Below are 6,240 nucleotides of genomic sequence, written 5' to 3' on the forward strand. Positions count from 1 at the left end.
TAATTACTTACCTAACAACATACTTTTCAATGACTACTACATATCATCTGGATTACATAGAAGTAGTCTAATAAGGACTTACTAATAATGTGTTACATAAATACTTTGTAACTCATTAGTCATCTTAGCAGTGAAGATATGGAAGCTGTATACGTTTTTTCATGCGATTTACATTAAATACTTTTTCTTATTACTTGTAAGCGTTTGTGGTAAGTACTTGCCACCAATGACATCACCGTGTTAAAATAATGACTTAAAATGCTATTGTGTAAGTAAATTTTAGCATATTAACCCTTTACATGGTAATGAAAGTTTTTACTGGGATGTTTCACTAAAACTGTTCAGATAGTGATTCGTAGTAATAGGTCTATATAATAAACCTCCCTTTAGAGTTTGTTAAACAAATTTAATAATTCTTTGCCATTCACCCACTTAAAGGGTTTTCAACCGGATTCTAAATTTGCCATAATTTTTCAAAAGCATTTACTCACCATATTTACAACTACTAATAAATCATATTTATTGAACATTAAACATGAAATATTTTTTTAACATTTTATCAAAGATCACAAATAAAAATATCATTATCTAACAATTGATCTAACAAATCTTTAAAGTGCTTGCATGTGCTGTGGCATACAAAGAAAAATACCAACGAATTAGTCATCGATCTAACATTCAATTGTTACCAATAAAAGGAAAAAAAATCGAACAATTTTATTTTGGGAGAGCAAATAAGAAATACGTGAGTCCAAACTATTAGCACTTGTTGCAGTAACTATAAAAAAATGGGGAAAAAACGGTAACCGCAAAATTATATTAAAACAAAAATCTTTAGGAAAATAAAGGCACGTAGTAATACTTTAAAATTGTTATAGTAAAAATACTAGAGTTGTGGTCATGTTGGTGGTATGTATTTGAATACAATTGTATTTGGAGGCGTTTTAGCAAACATTAACAATTTAAAGAAATAATAGCGTGAAATGATATCGAAAGTACAAATTGTAGTTAAAAGCAATACATTGGCAAGAAAACAGTTTAAGTTAAACGTGAACATGATATTAAATAGATTTGAAAAAAAGAAAACAATGTTAAAAGATAATTTTCATATAGTGTTTTTTTTTTATAAATATTATATTTGACAAATAAGAGGTCATTTATTGGGGCACCAGGTGTCATATAAATATGTTTAGTTTAATACTGGTGATCTATATTTTTTAAATATTTTTAAAGAAAATAAAATTTTGTCTTCTTGTGGTTTTTTTTTCGTGGCCATAAAACGAAAGGCGTTTGCAATATGTAAATTATGTGGCAAATATTATTTCCATTTTCTTAATAAGTTGCTATTTTATGTTGCTTAAGCCTTTAGGTTTTACAATAATGAGAAGCTACTTTTTCAGTAGTCTTTTTTGTTAAAGCGAAACTTGGTTCAACAATTCGTTAGTTTTGCATATTTCCCATATCGTTAATAAATATCTTTAAGATTTCATAGAGCTGTGTGTGTGTGTGTTATAGTAATGGGAGTAGCTGTTGTATATTCACATTTTTATTATCATCCTTTACTACTTGTTTACCAATATTCAACTATTTATTGCTTCATTTCATTATTTAAATACCTCAAGGGGTTTGTAGCAGTAAGTTGTACGTGGGTGGATTGAAAAGTTGCTCTATTTATGGGCAAGTTGTGACATATTAAAATACGCCCATGGAAAAACTTAAAAGATTTTAATATATATATATTTCTAACTTTCTAAGATCCTTTTGCTTTTGCTGATGCAATTCTGTAAAATATTTATTTCTATCCTGATTGTACGCAACAATAATCTAGAATAGTTATTATTCAACTTAACTTTTTATCTAAATATTTTCTACTTTAAAATGCCCTCTCATGGGTGAAACTTTTTTTTTTCAACCAAATACCTGTGTGTAGGATTTTTCTTCATAAATATACACACCATAGTCCTGGCTACTATTTTTATTTCATTTATACTTTCATACATATTTGTGCAACTATTATTAATATTTTGGCTTTTAGCCATTTTGCATTGTAAATATTTTTCATTTTATTTAAGATTTTAGATAATTTTTCTTGCATTGGCAGATAAGTCTATAGTCTAGTTTTGAGCGTTGACATTATAATTGTTAATATTTGTCAATATCATTTAAATAGCTCAAGGATTTTGCAGGTGTTTTGCCTAATTTTAAAAATAGATTGTGAAAACTTAATTTGAATTTCCATTTTAGCATAAAGTTTAAATAAAGTTTTGTAAAGTGGCAGAAAACAAAAATTGGGAAATTTTAGAAAACTATATATGAGTCCACACTTGTCCTGGTTTAAGCTTGAGTAATTGCTATTAAGATTTTTAATACTATATAATGGTTTTATTTAAAAGCAAGTATGAAAATACAGTCGGGCATGGTCGACCCTACACCAGTTATGAGCACACTTTAAAAACAAGTAAGAAGTCTTTAATCTTATATATCCATCACCAATTTTAATTTATTTCGGTTTTCCGAAATAAGTGATTTTCTGGAGGGGACCTAGTATGAGAGCTATGACCAAATATGGACCGATTGCAAAACAATTTTATAGTGTAATTTGCGTATATAAGAGCAATATTTATGCTAAATGTTTATATATCAATATTTTGTAATGAGTTATGTGCGTTTAAATGATTTTCGGGAGGGAACCTTGTATGGGAGCTATGACCAATTATGGACCGATCCGAAAAAAACTTCCATTATAATATTTCTGTAAATGTGAACAATACTTGTACCAAATTTTATATGGATATCTTAATTTAGTAATGAGTTATGTGCGTTTAAGTGATTTTCGGAAGGGGGCCTTGTACGGGAGCTATGACCAATTATGGACCGATCGGAAAAAAATTCCATAGTAATATTTCTATATGTGAGAGCAATTCTTGTACCAAAATTTATATGGATATTTTAATTTAGTAATGAGTTATATGTGTTTAAGTGATTTTCGGGATTGGACCTTGTACGGAGCTATGACCAATTATGGACCGATCGGAAAAAAAATTCACAGTAATATTTCTGTATATGTGAGCAATACTTGAACCAAATTTTATATGGATATCTTGATTTAGTAATGAGTTATGTGCGTTTAAGTGATTTTCGGGAAGGGACCTTGTATGGGAGCTATGTCCAATTATGGACCGATCCAGAAAATTTTTTCTCTGAATGAATTCTATTGATACAAGATTTTAATTTGTAAAATTTTGTGAAGATATCAACATTCTGACGGAAGTTATTAACAAAAAACTCATTTTCTGGGAATATGCACTTTTGTATGGGAGGTATATGAAATTATGGACCGATGCTGGCAATTTTCAGCAGAAATAAATATCTTGTGTAGAAACGAATGTATGATGAGTTTCATGAAATTATCTTGCATAGTTTTCGAGAAAATTACATCAGAATGTGTAAAAAATGCTTATTTTTTTCGAGGTTGTTTTAAATTTTGATTCATAACTTTTCCCAATGTGAACCGATTTTGCTCATTTTCAATACCAAACTGTACCGGATAATAATGAATGTTTTTGGTGAATTTGGTTAAATTATATTGCTTCGTTTTAACGTGAGCGTGTTTTACACAGACAGACAGACGGACGGACAGACGGACATAGCTAAATCGACTCAGAATTTCATAAGGACCCAGAATATATATACTTTGTTGGGTCTCAGATGAATATTTCTTGGTGTTACACATGGAATGACAAAGTTATATATACCCTCTATCACCACTGATGGTGGTGGAGGGTATAAAAATGATGACATTTTCTGAGGTTGTCTAAAAAACTTCTCGAAAGCATGTCTGACAGAATTATTATAGATTTGGATCCCGAAGATATATATACTTTTTACGAAATGACAAACTTATTTCTACAATTTTCACGATCACATATCTTAATCGATGCAGAAAGTGATTTCAAGTCGAATAATATACCTAAAGGCGTGTGGTACCAATACTTTCATGCAATGCAAACATCAGCATAAACGTATAATACCAAACACACCACCATAGTGGGGAGGTCCTATATTTTGTTGCGCCAAATGTTCATAGACCTAAGATCGAATAGGCAGCTTCTTCGAGCAAAAGTTCTTAAGATGTTTAAGTGCTTAACGTGAACACTTGGCTTGAGGGCCTTATTTCACGGTGATCTTTTTTATTCACTGGGTAGACTTGACACGGTCTACCAAGCGCCCCTGAATCCTTCTATGAAGAACTCAGGTGGCAAGTTTTGTACATGACTGTGCCGGTCCATGAACAAGCGCTTTGCTGAAGTACTCTAGCCATCTAATCTCTTGCCATAGTAGCACCGTTGCAAGAGAGGAATGACAGACAGCATGAGATCAATCCCAATGCAAATCCCGACAAGGAAAAAGCAATCACTGGTCTAAAGTCAATAGAAGAGGAGACTACCCCAACATCAGGTGAAATCAATCTTCCGGTATACCGGAAGGTGACCACCCTTTTGATGTCATGAAAGATTACATTATTTAAAATGCAATCCCCATTAACTAATTACTCATTCCAGTGCATTCCTTAACCTCTTTAAGCCCGCGCTGGAAAGATTATTGGCACCAAGAGACGTATTTCGTAGTCCGAAATATCAGGATCGCCCTATAAGCCAGATAATGTGACAATTTCCAAAGTTAATTCGAACCCAATAATTGCCCCGACAAGTTGAGTAGAAGGCCTCAACCATAAGTCGCGTAGCATGAAACAGTATGCATCCTGTTGAGATGGCAACAGCACCGAGAACTTCCCTGAAGTAAAAGGTCTACTAAATCAGTACAAGTCTCATGTCGGGCAGAGGAGACTTTCCCGATCGATCACCAATTACATCAGTTCCATTCTCAGACCATAAAGAACGATCTACGGAATGGCAGGCATTTAGCAAGTGTTAACCTGAAATTTCCCCAACATATTGTGGCGCTCTACTATGCGAAGAGTAAGAGATACTCAACGGGTTCAGGAGTCCAGCATAAGTTGCTCTGTCACATCACCCAGTGACATCTGTTGAGATGGCAACAGCACCGGAGAGAGAATCCAGACATATTTGGCATTTGGATATAACAGTTCTTAAACCAACATTCTCTCTCCACGAATTTGGGTATAAAACACAGCCAATACGTAGATCCCGAAGAAACCTCAACCAATTGACCGGTCAGGACTAGGTCCTGTGGGCAACCGGCCACCCGTAATGCCAGATTGTATGGTACTCTCTCTACTCATGTCAAATCATTCCAAGGAAAGGCCGAGGATACATTTGATCATCACAAGCTTATAGTCCCGGTAGACTAGAGGTATTGGTAGCACCTCTTTTTCCCGGGATATTGTAATAACACCAAGATGGAGATTTCAACAAGGTAACATGCCCCCTGGAGGGAATGCCCAGGGCAGTGAAACGTTTTGTTCGTTCATCAAGAGAGTAAAGGAAAGTGTTTCACTGTTCTACATATCGATACTACAATGGATTGTGTTGCTCGAAATAAGGGATCGTGTTCCCGATACATGCAGATTTATAATCAGAATGATAGAGGAATTTTCATTGGCGTATGGTGTAAAATGCTTAATAATACCCCACTATATCTTTCTAAACACTTTCTGTACTACTTTATAATTTCACAACAACATGAAACAAAAAATATTTATACACCAAACGAAATACTCAGAAAATTCCAAAACTTTCCATAACAAAACTGGTAGTTCTTTTTTGCCATACACCATCATTAATCAGGTACAGTTTCCACCACCCAAAAAAAAAAGAAAACATGAAATCGCACACACAAAACAACCGAAATAACAATCAAATAAAGCACCCGTAAGTAAAAACAAATCACAGTGATAACACATAATAAATTATACAAAATAGCAAAAACAACACCACTACTAAATATCGAAAGGAAGGAAGATATTTTCCCAGGCCCAAAACAAAATTCTAACAAAAATTACTCTCTCACACATAAACATCAACCTAAAATAATTATACAACTGCGCAGCTGTAGGTAGTAGTAGTAGTAAATATGACGATGATCATGATATTAAATATAGAAAAACTTTACGAGTTCAAAACAATTGAATGTTATTTGATCTAAAACGGACATTAAACAAGATTGAGCACAACAATGAGAAATCAAAGCGTCAAGCAGCAGGACCACACCAAACATACAGACACAAACTCGCACACACAAATACGGGTGAATACAATA

The sequence above is a fragment of the Lucilia sericata genome, unplaced genomic scaffold (genome assembly GCF_015586225.1).
Source record: "Lucilia sericata isolate MDLA Ls3-8-SP2 unplaced genomic scaffold, ASM1558622v1 Contig000411F_arrow, whole genome shotgun sequence".
Classification (NCBI taxonomy): domain Eukaryota; kingdom Metazoa; phylum Arthropoda; class Insecta; order Diptera; family Calliphoridae; genus Lucilia; species Lucilia sericata.